Raw genomic sequence first — 16,251 nt, forward strand, 5'->3', positions numbered from 1 at the left:
AGACTATAAATCCATTTATTAGAAAATCACAGGTAAGCATAAAGATATGTGATATTTATAAAATGTTACATAAGGATCTTCTCATTTAATTTTAACTCTATTCCATTCTTTGTTTCCAAATGACATGCACTGAATTTTCATAGAGAAATGGAAATGTTAACATTTTTTCTATCCCCCCGACTATAAAACAACTTAACATCAAGGCCCAGTTTTCAAGAATCAGCTACCCAAGGGCAGGCAAATAATTTTGTTAAAAATGTGTTCACTGATCTTATTAATTCAAAACTTCAAACCAGTATTTTATGAAATTCTGTAGCTACAAACACTCAACTCTGACATGGCAGGCCTCCTTTTCTGAATGACTACAACCCTACTGAGAAAAGCATTTCTAAAGGCAAAGGCTGCACAAAACAAGGGAAGATTTATATTCAATTTTAAAGTAACAAACTACCTATAAATCTCAAATTTCCAAAGCCACTAAATGAATCATATTGGTTCAACTTTGGCAATACCCACATTTTATTCACAAACACACACACACACACACATTAATTTAAAATAAGGTATAATTTAAAATATTGAACTTTTGCAAATGAATACTGATATAAAATTTGGTTAGTGTTTGAGAGACTAAGGAGAGTAAATAATGTTACACTCTGCTTTCTTAATCCTAGTTTAAGAAACTATATTTTTATTATAGCCCTAAATTTTGTCCAACTCATGGGTAAAATTTCATTATTTCTTTAATATCCTCAAACGTATTTATTTCATAAAGTTTTTTTTTCTAAAAGTCTTCTCTTTCCATCTTAAAATGCATGAGTGCCAGGAAGTTCCAATTTTATCTCAGTATTGGCTTTTATGTTGATGAATATGCTTCTCTTTCTCTTCTCCTTTATTTGTATAGAAATCACATGATATTGTTTTCCTTTCTTTTTGATTAAAATGTTATATTTGATTTTCCAGGAATAAAGGAGCTCATACAAACCAAAGTAAGATAAAATTTTGAATCTGCAAAGTAGCCAGATGGACCAACCAAGCAATATAGAAAGGCTCTAAATCAGCAGTAACCATAAATCAGTCCTGCCATTCAAATTCACATTTGTAATGCAATTTATTTTTGAGAGAATTTATAACTATCCACGCTTCACTATTTACTAGGTAAGTCAGGGGTCTGAGTGAAGTATTTATGTCTTATTAATTCCTTTTATAACCTATTAATTCAGACAGCTTACAACATATAAACACTACCAGCTGCATTATCTAAACCTGGCAAGTCGTTCTGTGAGTCCCGACACTGAGCTGGGTGCTGTGCTGGCTTTTACCATACTTTTCAGCCCAAAGACACTCGGGTGGGATCAGGATGCTCCAGTGGTACCGAGGGACACCCAGGCAGTCTGAAAGAGTCCGCGGGATGTTTAGACGGCCCTCGTTCCCACAGAAAACTTTACACTTGGAGAAACCAGAGAACTGTACCATGTTTTTATGCTATCTTTCTTATTATAGTTCCATTCAAAACTAAACCTACAGTCACTTTCTTTTTAGTAAAATTTAGGCATGTGTTCATGTTTCTAAATTCTGTTTCTCCAGCACAACTCCATTACTCTTTACCCAAGTGTCGTCCGGTTGAGGTTATTATACACTAAAATAGACTCACAATAATGGCAGGAGTAATTGCTTCCTTGAAGATGGGCAGCCATCAGCTGGGGTGAGGTGCATTCCTGGATGCCGGGATATGGCACAGGTAATTTTTGGAAATAGCTTATATTTCTTTAACCCATGTCACATTTTATATTTAACGTTCTTTATGTACAAAGTTTTCATAGCAGAGTGGAACAAATGAAACGCAATGTTGCCTGACCGTTTTCTTGGGTTTCTAACAAAATGAATTTACACTGTGCTGTTTTGTTCTATCGGTGAGACGAAAGAAGGAATGTTTGGTGTTTAATTATATACATGTGATATTCAGCAGGTACTGGGAGTGATATTTTAAGCTCCCTCAGCTTTGTTTCAAGGTTTAAGTGTATTAATTCCTATGCAAATCATTCTGTGGCAGAGTTCACTGTCACGCTGATGCTTGAAAAAGAGACTTCCGTGTATTAGTAGAGAGAAAAGAGAAATTCTGGAAGGACATATGAAGATTCAGAGAGCATATCAAGGCAAGGCCTATGCTAGTGCCCCAAGTCTTTTCCCCCCAAATCTTGTAATGCTAAACAACATGGAACAAACTCATTGTGTAAGGGTGCTTGTGACTAAAGTCACATAAGAAACGCACAGCCTGGGCCGAGTTCTCAGAATCATGGAGGACAGCTACTAAGAGGCCTACCATGCTAGAGAAGATGCTACCTTGTGTCTGCTCCACACCAGGTGGCCATCCATGAAGCAGACATGGGTTTTCATTTCTAACATACCATTTTGGAAGGAAAACAGGGAAATATACAGAAAGGTGTGGGTAGCTTATTAGGATAATTAGCTTATTAGTCATTCCTACATACATAATCAGAGAAAAGAGTACTTCTGGGGCCTTTGAAGACCGTGAGGTTTATAGATGTTGTTCGTTCATCTCCTATTGACCTTAACACATACTCACAGTCTCAATCCTAGAATCAATGATTGATTAAGCAAGACTTTTGAGCCTTGAAATGATAAGCAGGACTAAAATTTTAGCAAACTCTGCAAGTGTCAGACAGACGTAAGTTCAAATGATAGAATGGGTGGGGGTAGGATGGGAGGAGGAAGGGGTACAAGAGGATGGAAGAACGAGACAAGGTGGACACCCAGCTTCTTCACACCATCCTTCTGCTCCCGGAAGCCCTTCCGCTAAATCCTCTGCTGCAGTCATGGTTGAAAGGAGTCTATAGTTCCAGAAAATCTTTCACCAGAAGCTTTGATGGAATCACCAAAGTAGGGCACGTGATGTGATGGGCACTGGGTGTTACACACAGCTGGTAAATTACTGAACATGAACATCTGAGACTAATGACCTACAACATGTTGGCTCGTTGAATTTAAATAAACTTAAAAAACAGAAATCACCAAAGTTAAGCATGTTGGCGTCTACAATGAGAGAAAATATTTGGACACCAAAGGTGTGATCAATTCCATTTTTCTTCTGTTCAGGGACCTTTCAGGGAAGTGGAAGGAGATCACCTGTGTGAATGAGAGGTCTTTTTGTGTGTCACTGAACAAATGAACCTGCTATAAACTCAGCCATTATACAGTTCAGAAACCGCCATTGATTTAGTGCAATGGCGGTCTATATGATGCTGTTTTAAAAAACAGTAATTATGTGTGTGAAAATAAGATGATTCCTCCCTTGTGAACATTTATATGGCTGCCCTCTATTTGGCTCTAACAACTGAGGGAAAAACAAATGCTTTTTTTGTTTCATTTTTCTATTCCAAAGTAATTTATGACCCTTCTGCATTGCCTGAATAACAAGTGACTTTTCAGAGGCAAAAATCAAAATATGTTTTTTTTTTTTAAGCCATTAGTATTTCCGAGAAACAACTTGGAAACAGAGATGTAGTTAATACCAGGGACATCTATTTCCCAACTTCTTCATTTTGGTCTGAAACTTACATAAAAGAAGCCATATTTTCTATTTTAAAGGAGTTGTTGGCCTCAGGTAATATTTCTTCCAACCAGAAGGTTGTTTCCTGCGTGCTCTCCCAGCACCCTCCGTCCCTGACTCGGTGTCCACTGCTTACGGGGTCAGTACCGGGAAAAGCAAGCATGAAAGTCAGTGCCAAAGGGCATCAGGCTGAAAAGAGAGCCCTGCCTTGGTACAAGACCAAACAGACAAAATGGTCTTTCTTTGGCCACCTGGGAACCCCCGGAGCTCGTTGTGGATGGACCTACCCGTGCTAGTCATGAGCTCCCCATAAGGTCATGTTACCGAAGGAGACAGTGGTTCTAAAGGAAAGGCAGTAAGGTCAAGTTCCTCAGGGACTTTCCCAGACCCACAGAACGAGAAGAGTTTTAGAGAATATTGACATTTACCATTCACAGGCCATATTTACACCCTAATAGGTAGGGTAATTTTGTGTAAAAGATGGCTACATGCCAACCCAGTGAGAGTCCATTTACTTAAATAAATTTCACCATAGAAAGACCCTGAGGAAAAAAATTGTAAAAGTCTAATAAATTAAGCAAATATAGTATCAGTATAATAGAATGGAGCCCACTGAGTGTGTGGCACAGAAATGTCTCTTTAAATGTTTGCCAGTGCATTAACCTTCTGAGCATTTATAATTAAAAAATAATTATACTTTAATATAAAAGAGAAGAATAAAATCCCAATTTTTTGTGATTATGAAAACAAACTAGAAATATATGGAAATGCATAGTCTTTAGTATTAACTTTTAATTTCAAAATAATTAAAAACTAAATTTTAAAGTAAAATCAATGTAAAATTTTCTATCGCTCTTCCCTAACCGTCTCGAATCCTTTGGAATTTACTAATTGGGTGTCGAGTGATCAGTTTGCATACCCCCTTCTAAAAGAACACGTACCTAAAATCCAAAGCCACTATACATTTTATCATTCAATTAACAAATCTGAAGCATGACATGGGCATAACATGATAATATTATAAACACGCTAAAAATGTGGTCTTCAAATGGGATCGCCCTCTTTACTTAGTGGAAGCTAGAGACTGGGTTTTGATTTTGCAATTCGGGAAAGCATGAAGAATTACGGATTGTCCTTTGCTACCCCTAGGTGTAAATGAGGCGTTATTTACATCCAGATGAATGGTCTGTGACAGAGAGTGAAGAGCTAAGTAAACACTCCGCCAGAATTCTGAGTTGCAGGGTTTATGGTCAATGCATTTTTCAGTGCTTCCTGGGATTCGCAACATGGATGAAACACATGTGTATCTCCAAGGTCACAAAGTTTAATTTATTTTATAAATAATTCTGGATTAAACCCAATCCTAATAGAATTTCTCATTATATTGCACACTTTATTGTGCACATTATTACTACTGGCTGATCTCAAAGGAATTGAAATAGGTCACTTCCTGAAAACAAAACGTAGATTGGTATCAAAAGCCAGGTGAAACCCATGGAATTATACTTTGCCATATTCCTGTCTGGTACATTAAACTTGCAGCATGCCGAGATAAATGACCCAGATAAACAAGGGCACTGTGGCTAATGAACCCTTGGTTCGAACTTAGGGGATTGTTTAGAAGTGGGGAGTCAATAAGGTTCTTGAATATTGTCACTCATGAGCCTGTTTTTCCAAACGTCTTTCCTTAGGAACCTGCAAGTATGCAACCCTTTCTACCTTCAGAAAGCAGTCCTCAGATTATCTGTTCCGTTGACCTGCCTGCCTGAACTGAGCCAGGGAATGCTGAGAAGAGTGAACCGTGCATTTTGGAGGGAATTCTTCCCACTGTCATTTATCAACCTCCTGCTTTGTCTAGATGACGCCCGAGTATTCACACAGTACTAGCACATTCTCATGGATTTGAAAAAGAAGTCAGTTCGCCAGGGATAAATAGATAAGTCTTCACCCAGAACCCTGGGAGTTGATGGGCTTATATCTCTCTGTGTGCCCAGGTGCATGGAAAATGTATGTATGTCTGGTGTACTAGGACAGCCAAACAATACCACCCTGAACTTTCCCACCATGATTTGCTACCTGTCCCCCACAAACCTAGAAACCTGGGCTCTGGCCAGAAGTAAATGAGCAGAACAAATGAAAGAAAGAAATAATGTCTTTGTAGTATTTATAGTCCATAGTCTAAGTAGAAGCAGGAAATACCAGAAATTTCCAAGAGAGGGGCTGTTTCCAGGAGATTTTTCAGACTAATTTTGCATAACCACATTTGCTTATCCAAGAGACTTAGACAGCTTGAATTAAGCATCTGAACTTCTGGGTGCTCATTTGAACCAAAGCCAAACTCTGAACTTTTCAGGTTTCCCTGTCATTAATCAAAATTTCGAAGATCAATGGCATGCAATGAATCAAGGATAATGGCCACCATCAATTGGGATAGCAAGGAGCAGCACCGGGGGATGGCCAGAACACTACATCGGATAAAAATCTGGCTGACTTTGAATACCAAGTGAATCAACACTGTGACCTGGTAGGGGGAAGCTGACAGCGTGTGAGAGGCATTCTGCCATTGAGAAGGAAGGAGAAGAGGCCAGAGCACGCTGGGCACAGACCTCGGGACACTTGGGGAGGTAGTACTGTAAGCCATAAAGTTTCACATGCCACCCTAACACCTTTGAGTCTCACAGGACACTAAAAATTTAACCATGAGCTCACTGGCCCTGACCAGATATGACCCCCACCCAGCTGGAACTCCCCCCCACCGAGAGTTCCTCTATCACCTGACCCAGCTGCACCATGCCCCAGTCCTCAACTAACAGGCTCCCCTCCTTACCAGCCCACAAAATTATTCCAACAAACACATGATGTCCTCCCACAGGAACCAGGGGCACCTTACCCTTTTGTTACTACGAAGCCTGCTCCGTGCAGTCCCTGCTGGTTCTCGCTGCTCGCCGGCGTAACCCCCATGTGGCTTTCATGGCACTCAGTGTGTCCTTCTGGGGCTGTGATGCTTCATCAATAAACTTCATTTGACTGCATCTGTGCCGTCTTGAGCATCTTGTACTTGGCCATCCGACACTATGGAGGGTGGGGGATCCTTCCCTCCCCAGTGGGGTGAAGAGGAAGCAAGCAAACTGGATGGAGGTGTCAGTAGGGGACATTTTTAAGGACATTTATAAAACATTTCAGAAATAAGAGCTAGAGAAAATGATTTACCAAAGAGTATTTAACATGTGTCTCAAATCTATCTGTGTGTGTGTGTGTGTGTGTGTGTGTGTGTGTGTGTGTGTGATGCCTACACAAAGGAAACCATACTTCATCAGGGAATAGAGTCGGAGTCAGGCCTACATCTACCGCATTCCATACCTGGATCCATAGGCAATTTGGGGTGTGGTGGAAAAATGTAGCTGTAGTCAGACAAGCGGGAGAAATGCTGACTTGGACACACTTAGACAAGTTTTTTATTAATGTACATTTTAAACCATCAAATTTATTTGAGGTCTAATGTTCCAGAATAATAATCTGGTAAACGACAGTCTACATAATGACATTTGTGCTTAAAAGAATTTTTAAAAAGTCATACAACATATTCTTGACCCTGTCCCCATAACTTCCCATAAATAATATACTTATTTGTTTGACATAAATAAAAGAGGAAGTAAAAAAATAAGTCATTGTAAGGTGTTCATGAAAAAGCTATCTTTCCTCCCACCGCTGCTGCTCCCCTCACAAGCTACCATTCCCCACCAGTTTAGTTAGAATGAATCCCCAAATAATGAACATTTCTTTCTCTCTTTTGGTACATTTTTCTCAGTGATAGCTATGTGAATACCTGTGGACTTATAGTAGGCCTAGTAGAAGCCAAAAATAATTGAGCAGGAACTTAAGAGTTTTGCCTAATGAAAACATGATCTATAGACAGACACAGATGCATGTTAAAAAATATCTTAATATCTGGTTTAGAAATTCCAGTCTATTGTTATTCAAAATATACAACTCATCATATGGCTCTTGCTTACGGTGAGATTACAGAATGCTCATTTTAAAACGTCATGATCCTAGAATTTTCCAAGAGAATATTCTGGAGAATTTCCCTACCAAAACAATATTGAGGTCATAGGTTGGTGAGATAGATGACGAAGATGATGATAGACAAGTAGGAAGAGAGAGAGAGAGAGAGATGGCAAAGAATTGGAACCGTGTAAGGTGGGGAAGGTGAGTTCGATACGGTAGACCACACGGAGACCCACTTATTGTCGAGATAAGTACCATTTTTTCAAAGGAGATCTAAGGACCATTTTGTCCAAATTTTATCAGTTTAATTTTCAATAAATTTGTGTGTTTTTAATGATTAAATTTAAATTGATGTTTTACTAGTTTGTATCCTTGTTATCAGGAAAATAATGCATACAGCAGAATTATACGGTTCATAAGAGCGTTTTACAGCTACAATAATGCAATCATTCAGAAATCACTAAGCAAATACTCTTACACATACATTATGCTGGATACCAGGGACAAAGTTGTGATTCAGACATGTCCTTTCTTCAAAGAATCTGTAATCTATTCATATACTATAGAAAGAAATCCATCTTATTTCAAGTACATCATATTTGAAGTTGAGTCAAAGGAAAACTTCTTCCTTAAACAATTTAAGAAACATATAATTTCGAATTTATTTTAAGCAATAGATCTGGTGTCTTGTTTTAACCAGTGGTTTATACAGAACCATTCCAAATATATTTTTACCTGGACAAGAAAGGAAGAGGCCAAATGCAAAAGGTGACATCAGTAAATTCTTATTCATTGAGATTGTCTCCTGAGTCACTATCACAATAAGGAAATAACCAGCAATTTCAACATCCTTTGGCTGTAGCCCAAGGTTTGGATTTTCACGAATACTATCTTACTAGCAAACCAGGAACTCTGACACATTTCTAGCAGAATGCATCAAAGTCACACACACACACACACACACACGCACACACACGTACGTTATCACAAGACTAATGACGAAAAAGGAAGGATAGGGACAAAGGAAGGTACGGCTCATGTAACATCAAGGAAAAGTCTTCTTAAAAGATGGGTCTTCCGCTCAGCTGCCTCCAAACTTGGAAGTAGCTGTAGGGACAGCAAGAGCAGGTTGGGGGAAGTGTGTAGAGCTCACATATCATGATCATGATTAACTGGAAGTGTGTATGCCCTCATCTGCATATCTGTCTCTCTTGCCCTAAAATACTAGGAGCTCCGTGATGAAGTGCGAATGAACACATAGTGAAAAAAACAACAGTGACAGAAAATAAAAGCTAAACAAGAGATTGAGAGACAGGGGCGCCTGGGTGGCTCAGTGGGTTAAGCCGCTGCCTTTGGCTCAGGTCATGATCCCAGATCCTGGGTTCGAGCCCCACATCGGGCTTTCTGCTCAGCAGGGAGCCTGCTTCCTCCTCTCTCTCTGCCTGCCTCTCTGCCTGCTTGTGATTTCTCTCTGTCAAATAAATAAATAAATAAATAAAATCTTTAAAAAAAAAAAAAGAGATTGAGAGACATTAATAACTTCAACTATACCCAAGTGATATGTCGTCAATCACCCACCCACGGAAGGTCTGCTGTGCGAGGCGTTGCTGGCAGGGGTCCCACAATGCTAGGCTGAGGGGGTGCTACCTTGGTGGTTTCTGCTGGGACAGAGACCTCTGAAAGTGTGCAAGGAACACAGCACCCCAATAACCCAAGGAAAGGGCGGGAAGCCCCAGGCAGCTCTCACTTCTCTCCTCCAGCTGCCTGTCATCTACTCCTCCCTCTCAGGTAAGGACGGGGATCCCGCATTCCCCTGGGTTTCAATTCATGGGACTTTTGGCCTCCCCATGACTACTCAACCCGTACTTCTGTGCATCGGCACTGTGGCAACACAGAATGTCCCGGACTCCCTTGATAGCCGCTGACAGCACTGGCCTCCTCCCCTGTTCTTGGGCCCCCATCTCAGGACAGGACGAACATGGAATTGCATGTCTGTAAGCTATCAGCGTCAGTGGACAGCTTCAGCATTCCTATCAGCTACCAGAGCTTCGAATCCATTGTCGAAGGCGAAGGCTGAAATGTTTGTCAAGATGTCTGCAATATTATTGTCAGTAATGACAGGAACAGATGTAAATGAGGGTATTGTGATTTCTATGTTGCTAACCAACAAAAATTTTGTCAACAACCCCAACTCTGTCACAGGACCCTTATTAATGCAAATTAGTTTCTGATACTTCAGTCCACCATTACATGGCTAATATAGGCTTTAACATCCTCAGACAAAAAGAAAAAAAAAACTTGCAAAAATGTGAGTTCATTGAAATGGCTAAAATATATTGTCATTAATTTTGATAGGAATGATTTCCAGTGGGCTGAATCTAGGGAAATGGTTGATTAAGTAGGAAAGATAACAGAAAAAAAATATGTCTAAGTTGATATATTATGAGAAAGGACATGGAGGGGAAATATAGGAAGAAAGAAGAGGTTTATTGCTACAAAATCAGACTTTTCATCTTAATTCTTTGTGCAAATTCCCTCTGCCCAGGGTTATGGGGAAAATGAACTGCCATCAGGACTGGCCTCAACGTCCAGCTTCATCAGAATTCTGAGGGAGACTGACATAATAATAATTGCCAGGGTAGACTCGGTGCTCACCACGTTAGTAAGCACTTGACGTACAAAACCACTATTTTTTCTGGCTATCATGTTTCGCCTTTAATTCTTTCTCATCCACTTTATTTCTTAGAGCAGTTTTACGTTCACACCAAAATTAAGCAGAAAGTACAGAGATTTTTCCTCCGATGTCCCTGCCCCAGTCCACATGTGTATCCTCCCGAGGTATCACCAGCTCCAAGCAGAGCGGGACATTTGTTACAATCAATGAACCTATGTTGACACATCATTATCACCCAAAGTCCACAGCTGGCTTACAGTGGGGTTCACTCTTGGTGTTACACATTCTGTGTGTTTGGACAAAGGTATAATGACAGGTATCCACAATTATAGTATCATGCCGAGTAATTTCACTGTCTAAAAATCCTCTGTGCCCCGCCTGTTCATCCCTCACTCCCCACGGACCCCCGGCAACCACTGATCCTTTTACTGTCTCCGTAGTTTTGTCTTTTCCAGAATGTCATGGTGGGGATTATATATTATGTGGCCTGTTCACTTTCAATCCTTTCACTTAACGATATCCACTTAAGGTGCCTCCATGTCTTTTCATGGCTTGATGGCTCATATCCTTTCAGCACTGAATAATATTCCATGGGCTGGATGGACCATGGTTTATTTATCCATTCACCTACTGAAGGACATCCTGCTTGCTTCCAAGTTTTGGCAATTATGAATAAAGTTCCTATCCTTTGGGTAAATGCCAGAGAGCCTGACTTCTGGGTTGTCTGGTAAGACTGTTTATTTTTGTAGGAAATTTCGAGGTTGTCTTCCATAGTGTCTGTAGCATTCTGTATTCTCGGTAGCAGTGAATAAGACTTCCAGATGTTCAAGGTCCTTACCAGTGGTAGGTAGTGGTAGTGGTAATGGTAGTGGTAGTGGTCCTTACCAGTCTATACCAGCGGAGGTATTAACATTTCAGATGTTGGCCATTCTACCAGGTGTACGAGATATCTCATTATTTCCATTTTCAGCCTCCTGAGAACATATGATGTAGGACATATTTCAATATGCTTATTTGCCACGTGTATATCTTCTTTGGTGAGGCGACTGTTCAGATTTTTTTGCTCATTTTTTTAAATTGTGTTGTTTATTTTTGCATATTTTGAATAATAGTCATTCATCAGATTTGTCACTTATAAATATGTTTTTCTAAGTTTTTCATTTCAGCAAAGTCCAGTGTATCCATTTTTCCTTTCATGGATTGTACCTCCGGTGTTGTATCTAAAAAGTCATCACCCATCACCCATCACCCATCGCCCATCACCCGTGGTTATCTAGGTTTTCCCCTGTAGATCCTTCCAGGAGTGTTACAGTTTTTCAACTTCAATTTAAGTCTATGATCCATTTTGAGCTCATTTTTGGGTGAGTACAAGGTCTTGTGTAAATTTTTTTTTCTTTTTTGCATGCTGATGCCCAGTTGCAGCTCGATTTGTGGAGAAAACTGTCCTGTCTTCATTGTGCTACCTGTGTTCCTTCGTCAAAATGAGTTGACATATCTCTGGGCTCGCTGTTCTCTTCCATTGATCCAACACGAGGCTGCCTTGATTACTGTAGCTTTACACCAAGACTTGAAGTCAGATTGTGTCAATCTTCCAACTTTGTTCTTCTCCTTCAATAATGAGTTGGTTATTCTATGTCTCCTCCCTCTCCATATAAACTTAAAAGTCACTTTGTCAATATCCACAAAATAATTTGCTGGAATTTTGGATTAAGATTGTGTTGAATCTATAGATCAACTTGGGAAGAACTGACATTTTAACAATATTGATTCTTCTTATCTATAATTATTTAATTCTTTATTTGTTTCAAGTTTTGCAGTTTTTTGTGTAGGTTTTTTACATATTTTGTTAGATTTACATCATTTTGAGGCAATGCTAATGTGCATGGTATTGTGTTTTTTAATTTTTTTTTAAAGATTTTATTTATTTATTTGACAGAGAGAAATCACAAGTAGGCAGAGAGGCAGGCAGAGAGAGAGGAGGAAGCAGGCTCCCTGTTGAGCAGAAAGCCCGATGTGGGGCTCGATCCCAGGACCTGGGATCATGACCTGAGCCGAAGGCAGCGGCTTAACCCACTGAGCCACCCAGGCGCCCCTGGTATTGTGTTTTAAATTTCAAATTTCACTTCTTCATCCCTGGTAATATTGGAAAACACGTTACTGTTGTATATTAATTAACCTTGTATCCTGGAACCATGTTATAATTGCTTATTAGTTCCAGTTTTCTTATTTATTCCTTCAGATCTACTACACAGATGATCATGTCACCTTTGAACCAAAATGTTTTTTTTTTCCCTCCCTTCCCAATCTGTATATCTTTTATTTCCTTCTCTTGCCATATTATATAGTGAGGAATTCCAAAACAGTGTTGAAATGTTGGAGTGGTAAGAGGGGACTCCTTGTCTTGTTCCTGATCGTAGCAAAAAAAAAACCTTCTAGTAAATTACCATTAAATATGAATGTAGCAGTAGGATTTTGATAATGTTCCTTATCAAGTTGAGTAAATTTCCTTGTTCTTAGTTTGTAGGGCTTTTAATCATGATTGGGTGTTGGATTTTTGTCGAATGTTTTTTCTGCATCTATTGTATGATATGAGCATGTGAGTTTTCTTATTTACTGTTGATATGATGATTACATTAATTGTTTTTTTAGCATTGAACTAGTCTTGAATTCCTGCAGTAAATTCCATTTGGTCATGGTGCATAATTCTTTTTATTCCTTGTTGCATTTGGCTTGCTAATATTTGGGGGGTGGATTTTTGCATCTATGCTCATAAGACATATTGGTCTGTTATTTTCTTTTCTTGTAATGTTTTTGTCTGATTTTGATGTTAGGGTAATGTTCATCTCCTAGAATGAATTAGGAAGTATTCCCTCTGCTTCTTCTTCTGAAAGAAACTGTACAGAATTGGTATAATTTCTTCCTTAAATAGAAATGGTAGAAATTACTAGTGCACTCATCTTAGCCTGGTGCTTTTTGCTTTTACTTTTGCTTTTGCATAATTATCGATCCAGTTTTTTTAATATATGTAGGCCTATTCAGATGGCATATTTTTCCTCATGTGAGTTTTGGCACAATCTGTTATGCAAGGAATTGGTCTGTTTCATCTAGATTACCAAATTTGTGGGGAGAGATCATAGTGTCCCTTTCTTATCTCTTTAATGTCCACAGAATCTGAAGTGAGGTCCTTTCATTTCTGATATTAGTAATTTATACCCTCTCTTTCTTAGTTAGCAGAAGCTTATCAATTTCATTTATCTTTTCAAAGAACCAGGTTTTTTTTTAATTTTCTCTATTGATTTCCTGTTTTCAATTTCATTATATTCAGGATATATTTTAAAAAAAAAACTCTTAAAATATAATAAGAATAAGCTAAACACAGTGATGGTGACTGTGCTTATCATGATGAACATTTATGAATGTATATAAATGCTGAATCAATGTATTATACACCTGAAATTAATACAATATTATATGTCAACTATACTCTATTAATTTTTTAAAAAAGAATAACGCAACTATAAAATGGGCAAAGGTTTTGAACAGACATTTCTCCAAAGATATATAAGTGATGAAAAAGGACATGAAAAGATATTCAACGTCATTACCTAGTAGAGAAATACAAATCAAAACCACAATAAGACACATGCATGCATCCATTAGAAAGACTGTAATTAAAAAAAAAAAAAGCCAGTAACAAATGTTGGCAAGGATGTGGAGAAATTAGAATCTACCTTGCTGGTGAGTAGAGTCACACTGGAAAACAGTTTGACTGTAGCTCACGATGTAAAATATAGAGACACCATATGTGCCAGCAATTCCACTCCTAGTAACTATCCAAGGAAAATGAGAGCACATGTTGGTGCAAAGACTCAGAATGAATGTCCCTAACAGTAATTCATTATAGCCAAAAAGTGGACACAACCCAAATATCCATTAACTGTTAGATGCATAAGCAAAATGTGGTATGTCCATACAATGGAATACTATTTGGCAATACAAAAAAGAAAAGAAGAAGAAGAAGGAGGAGGAGGAGGAGAAATGAAGCAGGTGTATGTACTACAAAGACAAACAAATGGTATGTCATGGAAAGAACACAGTTACAAAAGTTCAAATATATATTATTCTATTTATATGAAATACCCAGTTTAGGTGAATCCATAGAGACAGAAGTAGGTCAGTATCTGGCTGGGGCTGGTGAGGAGGTTTGGGGGAGTGAGAGGACAAAAAGTGTGTCCCCTAATGGGTACAGAGTTTCTTCTGGAGAAGATGAGATTTTCTAAAATTAGATTGTGGTGATCATGACACAATTCTGTAAATCAAGGAAGCACACTGAACTGTATATTTTAAGTAGGAGAATTTTATGGCACATGAATCACATCTCAATAAATATCATATCTCAAAAAAAAAATTCAGACACAAAAGGAAATTACTAAAAACAGCCTTTCTTCACATAGATCTAGCATTTTTACCCAGCTCACCACATCACATGCTTCTCCAGATGCTTCCTTTAGTTTCTCTACTTGGGGGTTCTTACGATAACGCATTTTTCGTCAACCTCTACAACTTTATGTAGATCATGTGCAATATTCCCAAATAATAAAGAGAATTTACATCTACAGATCTGAAGGACATGTCTTCCTCATAACACTACAAATACGAAATCTTAAATGCCTTCATGGACAGTCTGACGGAACAATAGGACTTCAATGGTTAACTCATTTGTCTTCTCCCTCCAGGACAATAACTTCAGTTTTAAAAATGTCCTCTGCTGTATTTTTCCTCCAAAAGTATGCATTCAAAATGGCTTGTGAAATGTATGTTAAATAAATCTTTTTCACTATGTTGAAAGTTTAAGTGATTTAATAAAAATAGAATCCAACATTTTACAACTTGAACAAGCTTTCAAACGCCACATTACTAAACTCCATTCTTTCCATGATGGAATCATCTGACAGTTCAGCCTGAGACAGGCTCACCTCCTACGTAACTCCAGAGGAACTGTGTGGGATGTGAGCCTGGCCCTGTAACCTGGGAAGGCCATGAAAGCTTAATTAATTTTCAGAAGACAAAGTGATTTGCATGGTCTAATTAGCCAACATTTCTTCGACGTACCCCAAACAAAGCTAAGTGAGATAGTTTTATGCAAACAAACAATAAAACCTGATCCTTCCCCACACTCAGACACCGTCATTATTATAGTTGTTCAACCTTTTTTAACTCTCCATTGCTTGGAATAATAATAACCTGCTAGAACTTTGAAATGAAAATCTTTCTACCTGACAAATGCTGATGTTTTTAAGTATTTCAAAAGCCAATGTCAAACAGGCTTCTTTTGATTTTCATCTAGGTCTTTGCTTGAGCATTAGTGAAGTGATGGAGAGCTCAGGGCCTCAGGTGGGCCCCTCCTCCACAATTCCCTGATGTCAATCAGCAGGGGGAGCTCTCCTATTATCTAAGTGACCACAAACAAAGCACAGAAGCACTTCCAGAGACTTTCCTGGGGACAATGGCGAGGGATTTTTTAAGATGGATGTTATAATCTGAGAGCCTTAATGCAATGACTTGCTCAAAGTTGGAAGATGTACGTCATTCAGGGTCAAGAGCGCATGTCCTAAAACAGCCTTGCAAATTAATGAGGAATGTGGAAGTTGTGGGCCTATAGCAAATTGTCCCATTCCGAGAAGGGATCACATCCCATCACTTAACCGGAATACAACTTAATTGCATCAGAATCTTAATGGCCATAATGAGCATCATCATCTCCTTTATATGATGGAATGTTTAGAAAGGTGAAAAAAGATAAATTCAGACTTAACAGATTTTTAGACTTTGAAAAAGGGGGATTTCATCCATACATTATAATGCAGGGTGTACGAAATAAAAAGAGCCGCAGAAAGTTTTAGACTCTTGAAAACACTTTGAGATTTTGTGGGTAAGTTAAATAAAATAAGGAAGGAAATGAATAAGGTAAAATAAGGTAAGGAAATGAATGAGTGAA

The sequence above is a fragment of the Lutra lutra genome, chromosome 12 (genome assembly GCF_902655055.1).
Source record: "Lutra lutra chromosome 12, mLutLut1.2, whole genome shotgun sequence".
Lineage (NCBI taxonomy): Eukaryota > Metazoa > Chordata > Mammalia > Carnivora > Mustelidae > Lutra > Lutra lutra.